The sequence below is a fragment of the Pyrgilauda ruficollis genome, unplaced genomic scaffold, assembly GCF_017590135.1.
Source record: "Pyrgilauda ruficollis isolate IOZ18807 unplaced genomic scaffold, ASM1759013v1 scaffold19, whole genome shotgun sequence".
In the NCBI taxonomy this organism is placed as follows: Eukaryota; Metazoa; Chordata; class Aves; order Passeriformes; family Passeridae; genus Pyrgilauda; species Pyrgilauda ruficollis.
The window spans coordinates 1,895,090-1,921,374 of record NW_024518095.1 but is presented as its reverse complement, the minus strand read 5'-3'; the positions used below and the strand labels follow the sequence as shown (position 1 = coordinate 1,921,374).

Below are 26,285 nucleotides of genomic sequence, written 5' to 3'. Positions count from 1 at the left end.
ACTGAGCAGCTGCCATCCATGCTGAAGCTGAGGGTGAGCCAAAGTGCTTTCCTGACATCTGCAGTTAGTTATGTTAGCCAGTGCTATGTGCTTTTAGCCCCATAATATACCTCCTGCTTGCTAGGCAAGTGGTGCTCCAGGTTAGTAATGTGTCTGTCTCCTTAGCATCACTGCTTCAAAAAGTCAGATTTCTAAGGACTGCTAGTTCTTGAGTGTCAGAGAACTAACAAATTATATAGCTCATTCTTCTCAACAGCCAAAACCCTAGGGCAAAATTGAAATTAAACCAAGAACTTTAATTAGGATTTCACAAGATGATTTCTTCCCTCTGGAGTAAATCAACCTCCTTTGGAATGCTTTTATACCTTGTCTGCAGCTTATTCCTGTGCACCTCTCATATCTCTGAACTGGATGAAAATAAACCAACCTTTATGAGCCAAATCATACTGTTGTGGTCATCTCTAAAGTAGTGCAGCAGTGACACTCCCCTGTGGACTGCAGCCATGGCCATCCTGCCCAGCACACACTGCTGTTCTCATCTTCAAGGCTGAGTCGTCACCAGTTGGCTGTGGCAGGTGCAGGGACCTTTTCCAGCCTCTTCCTTCCTAGTTTTCAGTGTAAGGACTGGCTTCCTGAAGATTTCTGGATGACCTGCAAAATTGTTGTAAGGGATTATTTGAATTGATAAATTAAAACAACTACTTCCAAGTGGATTCTAAATCATGAGAGCTGACATTGGTAAGTAGTGGCTTAGGATACACTTTCAATTTACAGATTTAGAAATTTAGATTTTACTTTATTTTTGCTCTTTCTGGTAAATAGTACTTGAATCATTAAACACACAGAAAAAGAAAATGCATATTGAAGGATTTTCCCCCTCTCTTCCTCTTTTTTTCCATTTGTCCAGTAGGGCTCAGATATGAACAAAAGAAGAAATTCGAGGTTGAAGACAATAAGGACAAGAAATAATTTGAGCCAAGGTTCACTTGATATTTTAAAAGAGGACTAATGTCTTAGCTCTTGTCTTCAGTGGGTACATGTTAAAAATTTTAAAACAACAATAAACCAAGCATTTATTACCTAAATACAGATTTAATGGGTGTTTTGGAGGTTCTGTATGTTAACACAGAGAGTTCTGGCAGTAATAAAGCTCTGAAAGTGATCCATACAAAAATCAAAGCATAAGAGTATTATTAATAGTTGGTTCTTCACAAGGGGTATCCCAAATTTGCTGAAGAGGTCATGTCATAGATAAAAGGACCATACCTCTAAAAGAAATTTCTAACATTAAGAGTAAAGAACTGAAGAGGTGCAATGGAGAAAGTATTTTTCTGGTTTATGTTCTGATTTTGTTAGGAGGATTCTTTTCCTTGTATGAATGTATTTTCCTTTCCTTTGCAGAATAATGTAATTAATGGGAATAAGATTTTCTCATTTAGTTCTCGTAATGAAGTCTACGTTTAGTAGGAAAGGCAAGGAGGGTCAAGAATTGTGTAATCAGCTTGACATCACTGAGATGTCAGGAAAAGTTAGTTGTAGATTTAAGTATTCTTTGATCAAACATGAGATTATTCAGGCATAAACCTGTGGGTTGTTTTAATTTAACTGATATTATCTGTCTCATTTGAATAATTCAAAATGGCATATTTTAAGTTTTTTTTAAAGGAGAAAGACTATTCCTGAAACTTCTTGCATCAACTTAACTACACTGATATAGAAACCATCAGGGATGTGAAACAGCTCTGTTAGCATGAAGTGGCTCTGGTATATAGGCAGACTGTCCAGTCTGTATGAATATTTCTCATGACAGCCAGGAGTCAACTGTATTTCCTAGGCAAGCTAGAGCCAAATTGCATCATACAGACCTTTCCTAGAGAGTTGGGAAGATGTTTTCTTCAATGAGATTAGGTTAACGAATTCAATTGCATTCCCCATTCAGGCCTTACTGCATATCCCGTTTTGAACTCAGTGCTTTTATTTGCACTTTTGAACTATGCATGGAACATAATAGGCTGCTACAGCATATATTCCTGATAGGGACATCAGGAGAGGGAAAGAGCAGTTGAGGGGGAGTGACTGTGTTTGCTTGAGAACTGCATAATATGGTACACTGCCAATTTCTCTCCTCAAGGGTTAATAGTCCTAAATTCAAAATGCTCATCAAATCCAAACAAGTTTTAGACACCCTCTCCAGAGGGGGTGGAGGCTCTGATCTCTGAGAGCCTCAGCAAGTGCTGCCTTTGCATAAGACAAAATGTCCTTTCACAGAACAAAAGGATTTCTAGCACTTTCCCTGGTAGCTGAGGTGATGTCAGCAATAATAGACCACAAAATAAATCAGCTCTGATAAGCACTGCTGTTGCCCGGAGCAGCTCAATTAGCCTTTTGCTTTTGGAGCAGAAGGGTTTATAGTACTAGATAGAGCCTCAGACCAGGCTACATCTGACTTTTGTCCTCCTTGCTCTTCTTGCCTGACACCAGAATCAGAGAGCCACTAGGTTCGTTTTTTCATTGTTTTTTGGGGTGGTTTTTTTGGGTTTTTTTGGGGTTTTTTTTTTTTTTTTTTTGGGGGGGTTTTTTTGGGTTTTTTTGGGGTTTTTTTTTTTTTTTTTTTTTTTACAAGTACTCAGAACATACAAAATCTTGAGCCTTTTTCCAGGCAGTCCACCATTGCCTGTAAATACACTGAGGGAAGGGAAACACTGCTTTTGACCACTCACATATGTAAGTCAAGGCTGGATCCCATTGAAGGAGGCGTTTTGCAAAACACCCTTGCAAAAGCAGAGGGTATACTTGATTCTCTGACCTTGTTTTGCTAAGCAAAAGTTAATATATTTGAGCTATTGCCTGAAATAATTTAAAATATTGTTTTTTAAACTACCTTCATGAATGCAAGTGACTGACATTTGTTGTTGCAACTCTATTAGCTGATTTGTAATTTGGGGATGAAAGGATTATGTTTTCTCTCTTCTCTTTCCCTTCTATCATAAAAAGATAATGCAACTATTTTTCAATGCATGTGTGTCCCCTCCCCTTTTTATCTTCAAGCATGGATAATCAGCCAATATAATTTAAACAAAATGATCATGCTGCAGTGAATGGTCTCTGTGATCTATATTTTCTGTAGAGATAAACCAATTTGTTGATTTTGCTGTCCTGTATATAATTTTACATTTTAAAAATGTATTTAGACATGCTGTTATTATTGTTGATACATTCGCGGCATATAATTTTTCTAAAATTTCCTTTCTATTACAGATTTAAAAAATCCAGTAGAATGTCAGAAGTCAGGTCATTTACTGAAAACAGTAATTTTTTCCTTTAACACTGTAAGGTTTTGTCTTTTAGCAGTCCCACCTAGCCATTCACACTGCAGAGTCAGAAGGCTCTCAATAGTACCTGCTTCATATCAGGTATGAAAACAGGCTTCTTCCCTTCACATGGCAAGGAAAACATTTACATTATAAGAGTGTAGCAGATACATTTTCATCACTTATTCACCAAGAATTTTATTATAAGTTGTTAGGGTGGCTCTTGGCATTATAATTTCATATTAAAGAAAACTATTTCTCATTGGTGCTTTGTGTGGAAAATTGCTGTTGCAAAGAGCTGTTTGCTGGACTGCTTGTGATGATTTCCAGCTCAGTCATGTGCCTGTCACCTCATCTAAGTGCCTGAGAGTGATAAGAATGCACGTGGCCAGCTCTCCAGCAGGGAGACCCTGCTCCTTTTGCATTCATCAGGGAGAAATTGTTGGAAAGCATGCCAGAAGAATCAATGTGCTGTGTACTTGGCACATTCATGGTGATTTATAATTGCTTCATAATAAAGAAAAGTGGTAGAAGGAAGTTTTAAAATTCTCATCATTGTGGTGCATAAAAATGTTACAAAGCTATTCTATCATTATTGTGTCATTTTCATATTCTTCAAAAGAACCTGTAAATCTCTCCCTATCCAGCACATACAATAGTATCCAGTTAGGCCTATACAAGAGACCATGGGCACTGGTCATAACTCAGAGTTCTGGGGACGTTTCCTGAAGCTTTCCTACAGATTGTGCTCAGTAAGGCATAACTTGCAAAATTTATGCTGATCTACTACAAGGAATTGAGGACTGCACTAGCTGTCATTATCTGTGTGGATATGTCACCTGGTGTATTATGCAGAGTGCATTTCACAGTGATGATGTGTGAGGGGGCCCCTTTTTCTTATCAAAACTGTTCAAAGGCAGAGTGAAAACCAGGCCTCAGAGGAGTGCTGTTTTCTTGCTGCCCAGAAGCAATGAGCTTCTTTTGTGGAGAGCACAAACTGCAATTTGTTAAAAATAGAAACATTGCAATGGGAAAATTTTGCCAGAAGAAGGATGCTGCCCTTTGAGTAAAGGTGGGAAAATAATGTACAGAAGTCAAAAGTCAAAAGTGAAAAACAAAAGCAGTACCTGAACCTTCACAGGGGCTCAGGCTTTTGAAAATGTATTAAATTTTCATACTGCCATAGTAATTTCCTCCTGCATAGAGAACTGTTATCTCAATAATGCAGGTGCAGATCATTCATCCCAGAAATAACAAGGAAAAGTACCTTCTGGTTATCTTTAATTGTCATCCTGAGCTCAGGCCACATTGCTCCCAGTAGGTAGACCATGTTAATATTAATCCATGATTTCCCAAAGAAGCAGTGGATAACTGGACTGATTTGTAAGAGTGGCAAAGGAGTAGTGACCTGGAAATTTTTGTATGTTTTTGTGGTTTTGAGTAGATTCCCTGTCTCCAAGCCATCACTTGTAAGATACTGAAATACTGGAATTGAAGTAGGAGTGTTTAGGATTTTTATTTTTTGCTCTGCAGAAAATGAAGTAACAGACTTAATTGTGCCCTAAAGACAAAATATAACATTTTCTTCTTTAGAGATGTGTTTGCAGCAGGGTATGTGTACTGCTGTCAGCTTTGCCAATTAATATTTTACCCTTGTAGTGGGAGGAGAAGAACTGACACAGTAAGAGGGGAAAATGCACGTGTATCTCTGGAGACTAAACATAAAAGATGACAGTTGCTCTATATGGTTTCCTGAACAGTCAGTATGGGAGATTGTGTTCTCATGGAAGGCAGAAGAAGCACAGCTCTTCTACACCAACTGCATGCTGTCAACAGAATGTACAGATACCACATTTCAGGTATTCCAATACACTCATATACAGCAAAGTAGGATTAGCCCTGTCTTTCTGATAAGGAATGCTTCTTTTTCCTAGAGCATATGAGAGGAGTTTGACCAGGCTTATAGGACTTAGAAAAGGAGCTTAATATACATCTAGAAAGCTGTAAGCTACTATTCCTGATTACTGATAACCACTGTGGAATGCTGTGCTAATGGTATTTTGGCAATGTCTACTTTAAAATCTGACTCTAAGCATATCTATGGAGTAGCTCATTAGTAGCTGCAAAACATTTTGATTCCTGGGACAGGAACCATTATAGTAGCCTGTAGCACATTAAGATCTTTCCACCCCTTGGATTCTTTTTACATGTTTCTGTGAAGGACAGTAAGCATGCATTGTACTTTAAGGAGCAAATACATTTACAGGTAGGTGTTTATGAATATCTAATGTCTGTGTTTTCAAAGAGATCATGACATTCTTGCTATGACTATTGCATTTTAATACAAGAACTCCTATACTGTAGCCTCCTGTCATCTGCTTAGCTTCAAGAGAGATCTTTTCCTCCAGAAGACAGTTTAGAGCTTCAGAAAGCCTTTATCTCTGCACTTGACCACACAGGAAAATAAATGGGAGATTAATGTCCTTTAGCATACATTAGCCTGCAGGAATGTTGCCATAATGGACTATTTGAGCCTAGCTCTGAATCCTTTCAAAAGGCCATGCTTGTAGTTGTGACAAGTGCTCGTCTGTGGTATTCTGAAAGGCTCTCCAAAAACTCACATACGAAGCCAGTCCTTGAAGCTGAGCTGTGTGCTGTAGCAGCCAGAAGGGAGCCTTACTGATCAGTGAAGATTGGATGCCAGCTGACCTTTCCAGGCTGACAGAGAAATGCTGATTTTGGTTTTATGTATTTGAAGCCTCTTATTGCTGAGAAAATGTTGTCATCACTGACTGCTCCATGGAGTAACAATGGCATATTCCTGACATTAATCTGCTGACACAACTGGAGTTTAGGCTTTGCTTTCTGTCAACTGTACTTCCTTCTTCAAATAATAGCAGCATCTGGAAGTTTTTTTGGAGGTTTCTTTACATTTTGCTTTTATTTACCTTCTACATGAATTCATGAATATGAGGTAGACTTAACTACACTGTCCCTATGCAACCTCTTTTGCCTCTATTTTCCTCTCTCCCTGCCTCATGGGCCTTGCTCATGACCATGATGAGGTTGTGATGTGCACATGTCAAGAGGTCCAAGAAGGCCTTTTACCCCTGAGGACTCCCTGCAAAGGTGAATAATATCCAGGTATGATCTGACAACATAAGACACATTATTCAATTTATGGCAGAATTTCAAATTGACTTTTGATATTCAAAGCAGGGTTTCTTGAATGTTTCAAAAATCCTCTGAGATTATCAGTAATCTTTACGTGAACAATATATATAAATATACTGTGTCTGTGAGCAATTTTAAGTTTCACAGCTGAAGCACAAAGGCACTTCAGTTTTCTATCATTGTTTCCAATTTAAGAATCTCAGTAACAAAACCCTCTAATTTAGTCACCCACAAACCAGCAATCACTACATCAGTGAGGTTGTTAAAGCTAGAAGAGAAATGAGCTAAATTTTAGAAGAAAGCACAAAGAGAGAAGACTAGAGATCAGTAAAAAGTAGTGTTACTTGAGTTTCTGAAATACATAATCTGAGAGATAAAGCACATCAGGAGTGGAAGGAGCTATATCAAACGTACAGTGATAAACTTACAGGAGATAAAATATTAGGAGCAAAGTGCATTACAACTGCATCAAGACCTTCCTAAAATCAAAAGGAGTCATCCAAAAGTCAAAACATAATTATATATGAGTTTAATAGGAATGGAGAAAGTTCAGAGGGTAAGGTGTTAACAGTATTTTGGAACATAAAGGTAGCAAAATTACACAAAGTAAAATAAGTACATGAGAAGCAAAAGAAGGACAAATTAAAGGTTCATAACCTAACAGACAATTCACAGAATCCTGAAGTCTTCACTGTCTTCACATAAAAAGATTAATTTCCGATCAGATACTTAACTATATTGAATTTAATGTAAAACTAGAAGCATGACAAGAATAATGATAAATTAGGTTAAAAAATGTCTGGATAAGTTAAGTGTAATTGAACCCATCAAGTCCTGATGACATTCAACTTCACTCCTTTGAAAAAATATGAAAAAATCTCTGAATTGTTCTGTTATCTTTGAAAACTCACAGAAGATGGGTAGATCCCACGCAAGAAAAGCAAATACAATACCTACCTTTAAAAACAAATCCAGCCACAAACAGGGGATTGTAGATTATTCAGTGCAACACCAGTTCCTGGAATTATTCTAGAAGAAGTGGTTAGGTAACCAATTTATAAGTGCCTGAAACATTAAAATGACAGATTTGACAAGAATGAATTGTATTGACCCTGCTCGCTGCTGACAAATGAACTGGCCTTGACTGAATAGTAAGGACAGGCTTTTGAGCAAAGGACAGTGAAACAATGGGGGAGACTATTGACTGATGCTGCTGCAGCTTTTTCTTTTTTTTTCACTGGAGAATTTTTAAAAACAAGCTTGGCACACAACTTTTGTGAAAGTTATTGGCGTCTTTGGCCTTTCTTCAGCGTAGAGGATTGTACTAGAAGAGCTGCAAGATTTTTCCAGGCCTGTAGTATTACATAAAGCAGTGTTTTTTAGGTCCCCTTTGCCCCATGACTTGCATTACATGTTTTCTGCTCTGAATGCAGGCTACTGAAGATTGTCTGGGGTAACATCTTTTATTCAAATTGATCTGAAATTGAAAATGTTCATGTGTGCTTCATTTTCCTTTGGAAACTTCAGCAGAAAGCAAGTAGTAATTTTCCCCAGAAGTTTGTTTTGATTTTGCTCCTTACGTTTATACAATAGGTACTTCTGAAATCTGCTCTTTCTCAACAGTACCTTTGAAGTAAATGTCATACACAGGATGACTGATTCATTTGTTGGGGGAAAAGATGTGGCCACTCCATGGCAGAAGCGAATGTAATTTTTTCCCAAAATTGCCTTGCACTAAACTTGAGCATGCTGGGAAAATCTTGTGCCATGCTACTGCTTTTGAAGCAGCTCCACAAGCAGTGCCATTTGGGTACACTTTTCAAATATTTCCAGGTCACTGGACCACAGTATTAGCTGTAAATGCTGATCATTCAAGATGAGTCTTTCTCTGTTTCACAGATTCTATCAGTGCAGGCAGGTTTAATTTGGCCTTGGAGGACAGAGATACCTTCTTGGGACCTGGTAGGCCAAAGTTTGCTTTGCAGTAAACATAGTCCAGCATGAAAGAGAGATGTGGTCAGTGAGATTGCTGGCAGGATTTTCTATTACTCTGCAAGAGGAAACTGTACAGTCTGGGTTAGACTTTGGAAAATGAGAGAGGTCTGTTTCACCTCTCCAAATGTGGGCCTGTCACTGAAGAGTTCCCCAAAATGGGAATAAATAACTATTCCCCACTCCCCTGAATTTGTGTGAGTGTAACAAGTTTTGAAAGACAATGTTGTCTCTTCAAAGGTAGGGTTGCCTTCACTGTGTATCATATACCTCATTTGTCTGTCTGTTATTTAATGGTGTAACAGCTAGTCAATATTTCAGGTAGTAAAATACTTCATCCCCAAGTGGTAGGACATCCTTACACATTTGCAGTAGCACATCCTCTCAGAGGAAACATTAATCTGCTGAGTGAGCAAGGCAGAGTCACTCCACTAGAGCATCTTCTTACTATTTTTGCTGCCTGGTCTTTTTTATAGATAGAAACTCCTTAGGAAAAAATGGAAGCTACTAAAATATCATTAGTAGTGGAATATATAAGTATTCAGACCTATTGAAAGCGTATTTTGCTGATTATATCTTAACAAAACCAGAATTAAGCTCTGAATAAGCTTGGGATGTTAAACGCATCTTTAAAAACTGTTGTTTTATTAAAAGAATGAGATTTTATTAAAAACTAATTAGCACATTTATTTCCAAAGGGGGACCTCTTAAACAATACAAGGTGTATGTTAGCCTCATACAGATTTAGGCTTGATTGTGCTCTTTCAGATGGTTGCATCAGAGCACCAGAATAAAAAATTAAACTTAATAAAATTACAATAAACTAGATTAAGAGCAGAATTAGGGCCTTTAATATAATCAGTAACCTCTTCAGATCTGAACAGCAAAGCAACAGCAAGATGGAACTTTGCACAACTAGTAGCATCCATCTTAATTTTTAGCCCAAGTATGAAACCTGACTGAGAAATTTTGGATTTCCTACATTATTTGTTTTCTATTAAACTGTAGTATTCTGGACACATTCAGCCATCAGAATCATGAGAATGGGCTCCTAAATAATTTATTTGATGTACTTGATGGAATAAAAGTAAGTTTTAACAGCATTGATCTGAACAATTTCTTTTTATGTAACATGGTGTTTCCCATCCTTTATGTTATGGACACTTGGCACTTGTGAGACTCTCAGATACCTTTGCAGGGAGCTGTGTGGGAGGACTAGAGATGATAAAGTCAATTCTGGAGAGCACAAAATGGTGCAAGCTGTGGACAGTACTTTGGTCTAGGCTTCTCTTTTGACTCATACTGGAACTAACTCTGTATTTTAAGGAAGGAATGAACCTTTATACTGAGAGTATCCTGTAACTTGAGGTTATCTGTGCACCTTCAGGCAAAGCCACTGAGTTCATCTATGCCTTGATGTTTCCCAGATAAAATGGGACTCAGGCACAGTGTTTTCTGTGTGTGGCCCTTGCTCTCTATCTTCTTACTCCAGGTGTTAAAACAGAGATCTGGAATAGCTTCTTCCTGGTGTCAGGTAGATGTCTAGGAGGTTGGGATCTACATAAACTTTCAATTTTCTGTGCTATTGCAGAAAAGGGTAACAGTTTCCTCAGGTTAAACATGATGCCAGCCTTGGATCCCATTTGCATTAGTAAAGTCAAATCAATTCATTTCAGATCATGCAGATTTAACTGAGATCAGACCCAGCCCTTCATAAATAATCCTAATTGTGGCCTTCTAGTACCCAAAGGGAGCCTGTGAGAAGGATGGAGACCTTTCACAAGAGCATGGAGTGACAGGACAAAGGGGAATGGCTTCAAATTGAGAGCAAGTTAGGATTAGATATTAAGGAGAAATTCTTTACTGTGAGGGTGGTTAGACACTGGAACAGGTTGTCCAGAGAAGCTGTGGCTGCCCCATCCCTGGCAGTGCTCAAGGCCAGGCTGGGTGGGGCTCTGAGCAACCTGGTCTAGTGAAAGGTGTCACTGCCTATGATAGGGGTGTTGGAATAGATAATCTTTAAGGCCCCTCTAACTCAGACCATTCAATGATTTTATGATTATATGACAATTCATGCTCCTGAGGCTGAAAGTCACCTACATTTATGCATATTGGATGCATCTTTCAGACAGAGAACTCGTACTGTGAAAGATGTTTTGTTTCACTGAGCAGCATTTCCCAAAATATTCCAACTGCCTCTTGTATTTCACAGATGCAATTTCCATTCTATTATCTCTTCTCCTACACATTATTCTAAAAGAGTTACACAAGGAGAGAAATCTCATCACAATGAAAAAACTACTTGTGATCAATATAATGTGTGCACTGATTAAGTTCCCTGTGGAGTCCTCAACTCCATGTCATTTCTCTGAACACTAGATTTTGCCTGTATATCTCTGATGCAGCCAAGACATGTAAAAATTAATCTAAGCTGACAACTTGTTATTAGTTACACATCTGAAGTGTCTCAATTGGATAGGCTCTTCCTCCTCAAGTCAGTTGTGACTGAGGCTTACTAATTGACTCAAATCTTCCTGGTGTGTGTACTAGCATATTAAGGGGCAAATGGTGGCTAGAGCTAGGGCTTTTGAGTCATATCATGCCAAAACAATTTTCATTAAAGCCACCTGCTATCATTATATTTCCTCAAGCCCAAATCCTTATATAATAAGAAATGCATTTCAGAGCCAGTCCCAGCTCTCTGCTCTGTGCAGCGGCTGACAGAGCTTTTTCTGTGAGCTAGAAGATGAGATTGCCAGCTCCCTGTGCAAGAAACACAGCAGCCCACAGCTGTGCCATGCCCAGAAGGAGATGGGGCACATCACTCCATCACAGAGGGTGAGAGGACACAGAGGAGGGGCTTGGAGGCGGGAGAGAGAAATAGGTTGGGGGAAAGAGGTAGGAATGTGTAAAGGAATGGGAACAAAAAAGATAATTAGAGAGGGCATTGCTCAGGTGTGAGCTAAGCCATCTCCAGGGCACAGGAAACTCCAGGGATGCTGGTTGAGGTGCTTGAAAGCCTGATGGAGCTTGGGTGCTGTTTTGTTGCACCAACTCCAAAAGGATCCAGTCTTGTTGTTGTTTGGATGCACTGTGCAAGAATTTATATAGTTGTTATAATCTATTTTGATTTAAGATCATTTTACTCTGACAATTTGAAAATGTATAACGCTAAATAGTGGGAAATACATATTTCATGATACATTAAGCATACAGCAAATTGAAATGAAAATAAATAAAACCAAAGATTTGTATTTCTGCATAGCCAGCATAAAACATTTTGGTACAATCATGGCAGTTTTATTGTTGCAGTTTTTTCCTGTTGTAATTTATTCATCTTTTGATATATTCTTGGTGAAGATCTGTTCTTTGGAGTATTTCCAAAAGAAAATTATTCTCTAGGAAAACCTTTAGTCACCTTTATTAAAGTTAGCCACTGGTAACCACCATCAAACCATTATGGCTAAAATAAAACACATTCTTAGGGGAGTAAATATGAAGCAGTGAGAGATACGGAATAAAATTAAATGTTTAATGATGATGATTTCATCTCTAACTCCTCAGGGAGAAAAAAAGCCGAGTAAAAGATCCACGTGTGGGAAGAAGTGGAGGGAAGGTGAATAAATAAACCAGAAGAAAAAATGTAGGGCAATTACTTTGTAGAAAGCAAGTCTTTTCTTTTAATTACCATATTGAATTATATGAATATTTTTCTTTATTATAACCAGAAGACTTTAGTAAATAAAATAAAAACAAGACATAAAGAGAAAGCATTCCCAGGAGCACTTGTATAGTATGGAAGAGAAATGGGAGCAGGTGCCTGCAGTTTTTGTATATGACTTCAAGTGTAACACAGTTTAGTTTTAGGTTTTAAGGACTGATGTTTGCTATATATTTCCACAGGAATGCTTGCATCTGTGACACTGGAGTACTTGAGAGCTCCTTAAAAATATATGAGGTTAAAATATTCCAATCTTTTCTTCTTACTGTGGGCTAATGTTATATTCCATTCCAGAAAACAAAAATACTGGCATGACCTGGTATTGGAGCACAAGCAACAGCAATTGGCAAGTAACTTCTGGCCTGGAGCCAAAGAGCCACAAGGTTACATCTGTACATACACCAAATCAGTCTCTGTATTCTCTCTTTAAAAGCACCTGACATTTTCCTAAGATTCTGAGGACATCTGAGAAATTGAGCAATTGAGCAATTTTTCTTTGTCTTCTTTTCTTTCTTGCAGACAAACTTTCAGTAAATTATACACTCAGTCCATGAAGATGCAGACTGACTGTGATTTCAGAACAGGCTGTGTTACAAGTGTGTAAACCTAGAGTGACAGCTGCACAGTCAGTGGTGCTCCTTTAGATTCAGGATGGTTCAGCTGAGATCAGATTCCAGCCAAACTGACATTTATGTGTACAGAAAATGTAGGTCTCCTTTCAAAGACCTGCCACTGCATATATGAGGGATGTGTGAGCATGAGGCAGAATTCCTGCAGGATTCCTCTCCATCACAGGTTGTCAGGCATTCAAACAGTTAATTTATGGTTACTTTCTGAGATTCTGCTCACTGTGATTCCATAAGTGGAGAACATATGGTTTACAAAATACTGTCTCCTCTGAGCTACATCCCTGTGATTTCAGCTAAGGTCAAGCTTTACAGATTAAATATTACCCTTCTACAAAGTGTCTGCCTTATGTGTCTTGAGATCTGGAATTTAAAAATAAATCGGCTTGTCTTAGTCCTTCAAAACATTTATCCTTTCAAAGAATGTAGGCCATGTGCTCAGGCTGGAGAACCATGTTTTGGGACGTGGTTATTTAGAAAGGCTTTGAGGTTCATGGGAGAAAATCAATCATACTGAGGCATGAGTGACTGAGCATCATTCAAAGCACTGGGCTGTCATAATCCTTAAAATTTCAAGTGGGAATCCCAAGTAGGAGGAGGACAGTATGTTCTTTTGAGCCAAGAGTGTCCACTCCTGGTGTCCACTCATTGAGAGGAGTGTTAAAAAATTCAGAAGAATTGAGAATAACATAACAAACTATCGAAGAGTGGTAAGGAAGGGGGGAAAATCATTTAAGAAAACCTTTAAAGGCTATTTCCAGCAGCTTAGTGTGCTTAATTTAATGAAACCAAGGTTAGGAATGTCATGAGCACATCTCAGAGAAGAATTTATTCCACCTGATTTTAACTGATCTAGTGTCACCTAGTGTAAGTCACCTCTTCCAGGCCTCCTGTGTAACTGAAGGAAAGTGTCATCACTCCAGGATGCTTTTCCTCCAGCAGAAAACAAATGTCCCAAACAACCTAGATAAATCATTACCTGTCTCCATGGGCCACGAGGGGAAAGTAAATGATTTATTCAGACTAGACACCTGATACAGAGACAAGTGAATTAAAAGGAGATAAATCCTCACATACACTGCATCAGAGCAAAGCTATGCAGTAGCTTACTGGAGCAGGCCAGGGTTTAATGAGATCTGTCTGCTAAAAGTTGAAGGTGGACTAAACTGAGCTATAAATAAAGCAAAGGGCTTTTAAAACACTAGAAAATTCACTAGATTTACTAGAAAATGCAGCATATCCTTCATGACTGATCATTTTAAACACAAGATTTGCTGGTTTTTTCCACAAAATGCTTTAGGTCAAAAATTTAATTTCACAGACGTCTCATTAATTTAGTAGTGAGATTCAACTGCCTTAAGTTAGAGATCTAAACATATATAATTTACAGCTCAAATCAGCACCTCAGGCTGAGGTCCTTTCATTAAAAAAATAAGCTTTTTCAGAGGGTACTGTGTTCAATCCTAAAAACAGGGCAGAGAATTGTTTGCCAGAAGAACCTGTTTCCTTCCACTGTTTCTAAAATGTGTGCTGTGCAATTCACATTGATATGGGACATTGAACTTCTGTGTAGGTGAGATGGCTTTCATACTGGATGGTTTCTCCCTGGTCTGACAGGTCATGAAACTCTGACCAAAGTGACAGTCAGTGCTTTCACATCCAGTCATAATTTGTAAATCTTACTTCTCACTCATGCAGATCTTGTCATACAACATCACAGAATTCACTTAATTTCTCCTATGCATATAATTGTCTTTCAGTGCTCTCATATTTATATGTTGACTATTAAAATACAATTCTGTTCAGTTACATGACCATGTGGGAACAGCAATATTTTATTTATTGATTTGACTCCAATGCTCATTCCAAGAGGGATTAACTTATTTCCAGGTGTTTTTATGGAAAATAGAAAAAAAAACTAAGCTATTCCCAGTTTTCTACTCTAGAAAGTCTAGTAAAGCAGGATAAGTAGGACATTTTTATTAATGCATCCTCAGCTGCAGGTGTTCATTTGAAGGATCATCAGGCCTCTGTCTTCTAATAGTGTAAGGACAAAATAATGATTATATATTCCCAGTCCACCATTAGAAAAGTATTTGTTTCACTTCTATCCTGAATAATTTGAGAAGGACGTGTGGAAAGAATGCTCTTCCTGTTCTGGGTCTTGTCCTCTGCTGTTCAGCCCTTTGTTTAGAGGGAATCTCAAATGCCACTGCATGGTTATATCTCACCTTAATGCACTCAGATAAAATCTCCCTCTCCATTCTCCATGTATGTTTCACAGACATTTTTAGAGGCACAAAACAACCTCAAAATGCCATCTTGTAAAAAAAAAAAAAAATAAAAAAAAGGCATTGGTAGCAGATATTTCTTCTGACTCTTGACTGACAAGAATATGACTCTTTCTGAAGTCTCCAAATTGCCCTTCATTCATTAAAGGCAAAAGTGGTTTCAGAGTTCTTCTTCTTGTAGGCTTTGAGTTCATGCATTGAATCAGTGGCAAAGGTGACAGTGAAAAGCTGCAAACTATCCCCCAAGATCAGCCCCACTCTGTCTTTCCTGCAGAGATCCTCTGAGAGAAGGACTGGGTTTTGCAGAGAAAAGAAGCACAGTCTATGCAGAAGAACCACATTTATCCCTCTGCTAAATGCTTTATGCATCTGCAGTGCTGGGACCAGATTTGCCTCTGCATGCCAATTTTTCAAAAGAAAAGCCTTGGTTTTTCCAGATTAGTGGTGGAATATGTTTCAGCCAGACAAGCAGATCAGATACGCTTCCATCTGGAAGCCTGAGCCTGGACATAAACCTTAAAAAAATCTCCCTTCACAAAAACTTCTGCACAAATTATAACAGCTTTCCACCCCTGAGACAAGAAACCCTAAATATGGGAAGAACATGGTCAAATGTACCCTGAGAAAATCAGTGACAAGCATCACAAATTTGTGAGCAGATCAACACACGAGTTGAGGGCCTCGTCTTTGGGGCCATAGCATGCTTGTGCTCTGTGGAACAACTTGCAGCAGCAAGGCCAAGTGTTGACTCTGGCCCTATTTCCAAATGGAGGCATTGGCAGAAATGCAGAGGCTCAGCAATAGAGGAGAACAGAAGCATACCTACAGTGAAATTCAGCAGAAAACCCCAGCCATCTCTTCAGCTGATGGCTACATCTGAACTGGCTATCTAGATTCCCTGGATAGCTGATGAACAGAAGCATTTGTCCGATATGAGTTACATGCCCCACATGGCTCTTCTGACTATGAAGTGCATCCCTTTGACTAGCTCAGGCAAAGGCTCCTGTGAAACCTATCCCAGAGAAATTGTCTGAAAGTGCAAAGCCACCAGAGCACAAAATTTCCTGTGATAGAAGCATTAGGCCCATCTTCTATTCTGGGTGCACAATTATGGCTGAAACACACTGTGTGGCCTCTTCACAGTTAAAGACAAGGTTTAATCCTGCTCAACAGATGCACCTCCCTGATTTGAGGCTTGTCCACAGGAACAGACTTTATGACCTTTTATGAGGGTATATTCAGCCACAATAATACAGTGTAGAGGGAAGTGCTTACAATAAAAACCACAGATGTTCATCACAAAATAGGGTTTCGTCAACTACAACATATTACAAAAATATATAAGGTCTTTAAATTGCAGAAAAGCTTATGTATTTCAGAGCCACTGAAGGGAAGTTCTCATGGTAGAGAATATTCCAAACTGTATAACCTGTGAAGTCTCCACTGTTACCTAAACTTGACATTTCTGCTTGTTTTCTTTGTGTTCTTTTTTGCACAAAGCAGGCAGCTGACAAAAATGTCAGTTCCTTCCAGTCGTTGTGAGAGTCTGAGGAAATACATGCATTTGGAACTGGTTTATGTCCTCTAAATTACAACAATAACATTTTGTGTGTGTGTGTGTGTGTGAGAGAGAGAGAGAAAAAAAATTTAAACCATGAAGAGCAAGACTAAAAGGTGACAAACTTGTAAGAAGCACAAAATCCCATGTTTGGGTTATCTCAAAGAAAAGTATAGCTGAAACAATTCTCCAGAAGAGAAGAATCAAATGATAAGGAATAAAGTGTAATTCGCTCAAGAAGTCTTATCCATGCGTAATATGAAACTTGCTCATAAACAAGTACTATAAAATTCATGATGCCTTTCTTTCAAGGAAAGTAACAGTCAGAAAACAATTTCATGTTTTTAAGTGAAACTCACACATTAGACAAATTAGTTTCACCTTTGTGGACCTATAATCTTGGTTTTAATTGACTTCTATTCTTTATCCTAGCTTCAAATAATAGAAGATTCACTGCACGGTAAACTATTGATACTGGCTACATGACTGTGACATGTACTATCGCTCTGGCTCACCTCTGTGTGACATGTCATAAATGCACTACCTACCAGCAGTGGATTTGTCAGGGAATTGGAATAGGCAAGGGGTGAAGTGAGCAGGTACTCTAAGTCTGCAACTCTGAGTAGTCACAAGTCCCATCCACTTGCAGGGGTGATCGGGACTGTGTGGTGTTTTAGGAACAGCACTCTAGTTCAGTGCCCTCTTACAAGGAGACTCTCCCAAATCAGATGTCCATTGCTTGTTCCCCCCTCCAATGGGAGACACAAAAGGGAGAGATTATGGGCTGAGATACGAACAATTTACTGGAAACAGCAATGAGATAAGAAAATGAACAGTAACAGCAACAATATAATAGCAACAGTGTACAAAGAGAGGGCGATTTACAAGCAGAATGCTCACCAAGCTGAGACAATGGTAGCTGAGCCATACATCCACCACGTTTTGCCATGACTGGAAATGGTGCCCCCTCCTCTCAGAAGTGTGAGAGTTGTATCCCCCTCCCCAGACACGGTGTAAGAGGGTATGGGGTAACACTGTGCTTGCCACACCCACATGGCTCCAAACTACCCTCTCAAGGGCTACTGGGAAAATTAACCCAGTCCTTGGCTGGAACTAGGACAGCCTGTAATCCATTTTTAGGAACACATCGTGCCTAGAACCCAGCTTCTAGGTATTCAGCAGCAGAAATGTGGGAAATACTGCAGGGTTCAACATTATCTTCAAGACCACCATTCTCAGTGGACGATAGTTGCATAGGAGGATGGAGGGCCCAGAAACCCTTCCTTTTTGAGATACTGCAGATCCCTCTGGTTTCAGGAGAAACACTCCTAGATGCTGGAGGGAAGTAGTCAGGCCTTCTTTCCTCATCTATGACTCTGGAGGAAACAGCAGATGCATCTCCAGGACCCTCAAAGACTGGCAGAGGAGCATCTGGAAGAACAGCCCAGGGCATGCTGAGCTGCCCAGCAGCTTCCTCTCATGCATCCCAGGATACTCTCCTAACAGTGGCTGGTGTTGCCATCTGGATGGGCACAAATGTGGATTTTAGAATGGCCACAGGTTAACATTTAGAGGAAACAATGACTTCCACTCTGTGTTTATTCTGGGGATACAGATACTTTCTGTTCTAGTTATTTCTGCTTCTCACACTTTTCATGGCCCTTACAGAAATGTTTTCTGGCTCTGCAATACTGTCAGTAGGCAGGGTCATCCCACTCGTTGTACTTGTGCTGTCATTTTTTCCCAGCACAGATAGAAAGTCAGCAATGTCACAGGATTTGCATATGGCTTGCTCTTTAAGCATAGGCTTTAATAGAATTACAAAATGACTGACATGCAAGAAATTATTAGAGGGAACATGGAAATATAGCCACCAAATGCACAGGTCACTCACTGCAATTTGATAGAGGCCAAAAATCACAGTGCAGTGCCAAGTTCATATGATTCACAGCTAATTCAACGACACCTCTTACACACAAGCAAATTACAATCCCACCACAAGAATTTCCTGCCATTTCTGTCTTTTTGTCTCAGTAGTCTCCAATATCTGTTTAATATTCCAGCTACACAGCATTTAAATAGTTTTTAAATAGCCTCCCCATTCTCAAAGCAAAGATTTTCAACCTTCCCATGCCTTAAAGTCACTTAGTCATAAAGAATTGTCACCTTTCTCATAGTCTCAGCACATCCTGTTTGTCCAGCTACAAAGACGGCAAGGAAAACCATGAGCTCATTAATTTTCTTTCCAACTCTGAACCAAAAGAGCAGTCACTGAGCAGGAGTAACCAGCAACATAACCTCTTGATGCACAGAACCTATTGCTGCTTTGGTGCTGGTGAGATGTTGTTTCCTAGGAGCTGAGCAACCTGCTGGTACACCAGAATTTTCTAAGCATCATTTTTTAGTAGCTCCCAAATAACTTGTATCACAAATATTCACTCAATCAAACAATTAGATTGGGAAACAAAAATGTTAATATTTCTATGTAGTACTGGACCTAATATTGAGAGATTTTTAAACAAGCATTTCTGATTTCATTGCAGTGAGCAATGTCTGCCACTGTTATGGCCACTAAAATGTTTTGACTACCATACCTCATTTGCAGCAGCCTTAAGTTCAGAAATTAAATACAAAGCAAATATTTTAATGACTTCTTGGGTTCTACGTCAGCATTTTCATGTTTCCTCCAGTCACTACTAAATGACCATTCCTCAGTTCCAAACAAAAGCTCATAACTTTTCATTGATGCTGACTGCTTCTTTTCACATTACATGTGTTTCAGCTACAACTCTGTCAATTTGGACACCAGGGACAGATCTATATATCCTAATCTCCACACATCTCAACCCAGTGTTCCCTGTATCCTACTGACCAGACAAGAAAGGCAAACAACCATTTCTGTGCAGAGAGACAGAATAGACTTGGTGAATGTGTCAGACTGTGAGCAGGTAAGTTAATGACAGAACTCTGCTGATTCTTCAGGAATGATTTCTTCATTATTTAATATCATCTCAATGATTGGAATGTCATTACTGTTAGCCATGGCTGTTAATAACTTGCTGTTGCCTTATCTCATGATCTGCGTTGCTACAGCACCAAGACAAAGATTTGCCTCATCTAATTTACATATTCATCTCACAGTCTAAGCTAATCAGCTAGGATTTTCCATAACCAGTGAAGAATATCTAAAACACACATCTAAGTATCTTTGAAAAATTTGCTCTGTGATGGTGTCTGTTTCTCTCCCCTTATATGAAAGACATTAAATGACTGTCTTTGATAGCCTAGTTCCCCTGTGTGTTCCTAATTTAGCTTTGACAGCTAGAGTTAGGCAAGACAGATTCCATATTAAATTGCCTTTTAGACTTACATTCACTGACCTATTATAATTAGCATATGTAATATAAATTCTTCCTGATTTCCTTCTAAAACTATTTATTTTAAGCCATGCATTGCTTGGTTAATTCACACATCAGAATTGATCTTTTAGAGCTGTGCCACTTTACTGAAACAATGGAAATGAAGAAAAATGTATACAGCAGATTCTCAGATTCTAAGACAGATAAAGCAAAAATGTGCATTAACTAACTTGGCACAGAAAGCCCAAGTGAAACTACTGGGTAAACACCTGTCCAGAAAACTGATTCCAAAGGTGACCACCATGAGCCAAACTCCCTATTCTCCCTCATTTAGCTCCTCTCACCAATTTCATTACTTCAAATTACAATTATGTAAGAAATGTTTTCACAGTATATTTATTTCCAAAGTCCCTTTGTTACAAGGATTTGTTTTCTCTTATTTAGTGCTTCCAGTTGCATCACTGAGTAGAACACAGAGTATTTGTAGCTATGCAGGTAGCAAGGATCACTGCTAGATCCGTTTTGTATTAACCCATCCACATAAAAGGGATGCAGAGCACCCCAAACCAGTCCAGCCCCAGTCTGCCCCACTCCAGGCAGCTAAGGAGAGAAGATCAACAGCAAGTCAAGCAAAGCACACAGATGACCTGTGGACATAGCACATTTAACAGAAATGTTGCATTCTTACATAGTTCTATCCAGGACAACTTTGCATCTGTCTTGGCTCAAACTGGATGTGAATGCAATAATTTTTTAAAATATCATCATTGCATTACTTGAAGATTAAGACTATCTTGGGTCTAGAGAATATGGGGTGATTAAGTCCTGTGGTCTTTGTGCAAGACTTTAACCCGCATTATAAATATACAATTCCTGTTGCAAATAGCAAAGTTAAACACGTTCTTTGCAAACTGCAGCAGCTGGACCATGGAAAGGTCAGCTGTGTGTGCAGAGGGTCTTACTGAAAGGTCACAAGAGAGGCAAATAACAGTGATCTTTAGCATGGTCCACACCATCTCTCCCTTTGGAAAACACACACTAAGTCCCTCTGGCCGAACCTCTCCGCATCCTCTGTGTGTGCAGAGAGAGGAGGATGAAGGATCAATGCACATCACTAGTGGCTCTCTGCTAAGGGCTGTGCTCCAAGAGGTGTCTCCTGCCAGTACAGGCAGAGAAGAGGTAGAGAGCCCAACTGGGTCACATTGGATCCACAAGTACATTACAGACATAGCCAGTCTGTCTTTCTTAATACTTTTCTGGGTTTAAGTAATTTTTGTTATTGTTTTTATTCAAAATGTGTATACTGCCCACATTCACCAAGGCTCTGAAATACAAAAATTTTCATACATATATGGAAAGACAGGGTGTTCACACTTACTGTACTTTACCTCATGCTCTGCAGTTAATCATGCCTCAGAGCAAACCCCTTAAAATCTAACATGAGTTTAAGAATAGAAATTATAAAGTCATAGGAAACTGCTTCAGAATTGGGACCCAACTCATTGGTGGCCATTGACCATATTTTTTCAAACGTGGGGAAATAGCTGTAACATTGCACATTAACCTATAAATACCAAAGTGATAAATTAAAAATAAACAACAATTAATAAATAATAATTATCAATATTATAATAACTAATATTGTTTCTATTATTAATAATAATTCAATTGATATGTAATTAACAATAGTTAAACTGCTAAATTATTATTAATGCATTAATAATTAGAAATTTAAAATATTTCCCAAATAGTATTCTAATTGGTGGGTTCCAGGAAATTTCACTTTGCTGTTAAGACAATATCATACCTTTGAAAGTTCAATTCTGTACCTTTCAGAGTTCAGTTCTTATTCCATGCATTTCTTAATCTATTTCTTAGCTCCAGAGAGGTCTGTCAGGCCAAGTCAAACCAGCCTTTAGAAATTATGATGCTCAGTGAAGCGGGGCAGGGAGCACCTGTGCAAACTCCACTACTGGTGGGAATGGGTTAGGGGTTGAATTCTATATGCATAATTGTGAACTGGTTTCCATTTTAAGGTGGACAGAATTAAATAAAATATATAGGTACCTACTATATAATAGTGTATATATAAAATAAGGTAAAATGGTTGCACTGAATCACAGAAAGTTATAGAAATAGACAAAAAATCAGGCTCACCTGCTTAATTAAAGAACATCACCAATAAAAAAGAAGGCAGAGAAAAACATTTCTATAAAACTTGTTTAAATGCCACCAAGGAACAGTGTACAATAGATAAGTTTAGCATTTTGCTCATGAAAATGTTCTCCAAATTAGCTGTTGATTTATTCCCTATGGCATGGTGCTTGAGAGATTGGAAGGAAAAGTCTTTTATTCTCTGAGGATTATTTCCAGCATCCCTCAAAGCCAGAGGCTGAGCAGAAGAAAGCTGAACTGGAGGTGGGTTTTTATCCTTCCCTCCCAGCCATGTCTCAGGCTGCTGCCCCAGCACCCTCAGCTGCATGCACAGGAGTCATGGTGAGCTCCAGGCGTGGACCTTGGCTGTGGCTCTCACTGAGGACCCATCCCACTGCCAGCTGGTGACAGAATAGTCATTTGTCCTTATGGCCCACACTCAGACAACAAACACACAGCTAGCACACATGGCACATGAATCAGCTGGACATGGATTTAAATTTCACTGCACTAGAGGGAAAGAAACCCATGTTCTTTCATGAACTCTTCTCAGCAGCAAAGAGAGCCACCCCCCATGCAATCACTGCTAGACAAATTTTTTTTATTCAGTAAGCCTCTCAGAGATAAACAACTTTGCTATTAGTGCAGTGCAATGAAAATAAAATGCATGGCAGATGGTTGCCAGTGAGTCTTGTTCAAACACTTCAGATAAAAAGGGAATGGTGAAGAGACACAAGTGTAAAACAGAAATTGGTGGAAATTAACAATGTTATGAATTCACCACTGTCTTACAGACTCCTTTAACCATGGAAAACTCAAGATAATTGCAGATTTGCCCCTTTCTGTTTCTTCCACTCTAAAAATTTTGTTATAGTCTATTTTATATACAAAATATACTTTTTACTTCAGTAAAAAAATGTGAATATAGAAGTCAAGAAACATGAAATAAATGTATATATAATATGCCTCCAGCACGGGAAAGAAAATAGTAGAGAAAAGTTTTTTTATTATTATTATTATTCTTAAAACTTATTGTAGAGTTGTAGAATTATTGCAAGACATTATTATTGTCATTTTAATCACTAGGGATGAGCTATGTTGTTTAGACATATATTCTAAGCAAGAGGCCTGAAATTGGAGCAAAATGGAAAAATAACTATTTTTGCAAGCATGTCACACAAAGACAGACTCATTTCATTGAAGATTAGTATCTTTTATTGATTTATTTTATACTTAATTGAAAACAAAAGCCACTTACCTCTGTTACAAGGACTTCGTGAAAGACAAGAATATATGGTTTAATACTCATGTGTGTCCCTATGCACCTTTAAGTACCAAGTTTATTTCAGTGTTTTATTTTCAGCTGTCTCAGTGTTCCCACAAGTAATGGTCAGCTCAGCCAAAGGCTGCCTGTGACAGAAATTGTGAGGAGTCCCAGGCTAACAGCATACAGTGTATCAACACATTCTCTTTTATTAGCTTAAAATGGATTTTTTCCAATTTCACAGTAAGTTGCTTTGTTCTTCTACTATGGAGATGAATAGAAGCGCTATTTTTGTACCATGTTATGTAATTTTGTCGAATATCTTCATTAAACTAGATCAGTCCTACTCTTTTCAGAATCTACTACCTTCATTTTCAGTTTTCATTGCATCTGTCAAATAAATTTATAGATATTGATCAAAGATCTCTTAGAGCATCTTTTCTTCTGTCCACCTTCCAGCACTGAGGACAGAAAAAGCACATGACCAGATCTAGGAGTATTGTTCCTTTATTTCCCTCTTCATCATCCCCTCTAGCTTTGTGGTGGGGAAATCCCATCAAAATACCCTTGCTACTCCACTGCCTGATATTTTTATGAGAACACAGCAAGATTTGGAGAGACCTTCCTTGCACCATGGCCATCTCTGCAGTGTTTTTCCCAGTGAGGATGTTATCAGCCTTAGGCTGTGGCAGTGAACATCATAACCCACTTCTAGCACCAGACCCCTGCCCACCAGGGAAAGGGATGAGGCAAGATGAGGATGTATGGCAAAAAAATTATGGCAGAAATTTGTGACAAATGGTATTATTGTAGTCAATGACAAAAAAATTGAATGACTAAACAAAAAAAGTTAATGGTAAAACAATGAAAGAATGAGAATGCAAGGCAGATAATTAGGTGTACAAAAAAAAAAAGACAAGATCCAGATTGTGAAAAGTAAAAAAAAAATATTTACAGAGAACAGTATAATACTCACAAAGCCACAAGCACTGCATTCTTGCTATAACTATTTCATTAAAATTTATTTGGGTAATAAACCCAGACCAACTTCAAACTACATAACTTGTGGTGAAACTAGCACTAGTTTTGAGGACTCAAGTTGGAGAAAATCAGGGCGGAGTCAATGCCACTGAAACAGGGTCTCTGCTGGCTGAGTTTCTACTCCAATCAAATAAAGAGCAGGAGTGCCTGCCCGTCCCCACTACACCAAAAGGTACAGTTTTAATTCTCCAAACCAGAATGATGCTCTAAATGAAAGAAAACTGATGAGGAAAATTACATATCTTTCAGGAACACTTTTCATTGAATTGGGGTTTTTCCCATAAAACTTGTGTGCGGTTTTCCCTCCTAGTGCTATCCAAAACCCTGGAAAAGCTGGAAGAGATGACTGACTGTCCGTCCTCTAAAAGTGATGTTTTTCTTATATCAGGGAATTTTTTTTTTAAATTTTTTTTTTAGCCACACTAAAAAAATGAAGCAAATTAAGCCAAAACTTCAAGGTAAAATTTTTAGCCACCTTATTGGGTAAAGTTATCAAACCACTTCTCTTTTTCCCTCAGAGAAAACAGGACTGTTTATGCTACAGCTCTATCATTCCTACTTCACCTTTGATTATGTCACCTTCAAAATCAGTGCAACTGTTTTTCTACCAAATACTTGAATACTAGCAGGGGTTTGTGATTAACTTTTCTATGCTTTTTTCCCTTCTCAGTTGTGAGTCTAAGTGTATTGTCTTTTAGTCTTCGTGATGATATGGAGTACTACCACCTAATATGATCAGCTAAGAAAATAGTCTATTTTACATTTTTCCACTCACTAGCAACTACAAAATGTAGTATTTCCTGGCAAGAATAAAAACTGAAATATTTTGAAAATACTGCAAAATCAAGGAGTAGAATTGTCTGTAGCTGAACAGGTTTGGGGTTTTTTTATTACAGAAATAAGTCAATGTGCTTTCAATGCTGTCCATTTAAAACTATGTAGTGATTTTATGAAATCAAAGGAGGACAAATAATTTCAGTCTGGACAGTGAAGCATTTTAATTTGAAAAATGTTGAAATTGACCATTGTGGCAAATGGTTTTGATTATTGTTTCCAATCTGCAAAATAAATAAAAAAACTCACAGAATGTCTCAGTATCTTTTTACTTTCATTTTTTTCTCCAAGCCATTTTTCTACATGTTTTCCTCAAAACATGCCCTGTAATTCTGTTCCTATATTCTTATTCTTATTCATACAAGTCCTTATTCTTTCAGACCTACTCATTGCTGATCTCTTTTACCCTCTGGGTATTGAGAAAAACAGAGAGTAGATATGAATGCCTAATAAAAAAGCATGAGCTTAATAACGTTATCAAGAAAACTAATTAAATCTGTTTTCTAGCCTTCACCCAGCTCTGTTTTTTGTGAAACAATGGTAAAGGAAATCAAAGGTAAGCTGATGATAGTCCCAAATATGGCTTAAACAACTACTGCAAGAGAGGTGGTCATGGTTTGAAAAGTCCATGGTCTGTGACAGAAGCTTTCTGGGCATTTTCTGTTCTAGGATAAACATTTTTCCCCAATGTCTCATTTATCAAACTGCTGAAAAATGATATTATGCTCTTTTTCTCAAGTTATAAATCTATTACAATTGACATTCTGCCAGAGAGAACTTTAAACCCATACATCTTCAATATAGCTCAAACCCCCAAGCTTTCTCAGATAATTTCCACTCTGTTGAGCTATAAAGTCTATTTGTCTTTTGCATTTGTAGGTGATCTTGCTCCTGTGTTGTTGGGGCTCATAACAATGTGTCAAAGCAGACAATAAGAAGTTCTACTTAAAACTGAGTCCT

General features: G+C 38.4%; 1 long non-coding RNA gene across 1 annotated transcript in view; it reads left to right on the top strand.

Annotated features, from left to right (window-relative positions):
• Positions 1–467: 467 nt before the first annotated feature.
• The window catches only part of LOC121352522, an 83,094-nt gene continuing 57,276 nt past the window's right edge, over positions 468–26,285 (top strand). The window contains exons 1-2 of the long non-coding RNA XR_005954948.1: positions 468–738; positions 19,456–19,621. This is a non-coding gene — a long non-coding RNA (uncharacterized LOC121352522). The remainder of the gene's footprint in view (positions 739–19,455; positions 19,622–26,285) is intronic.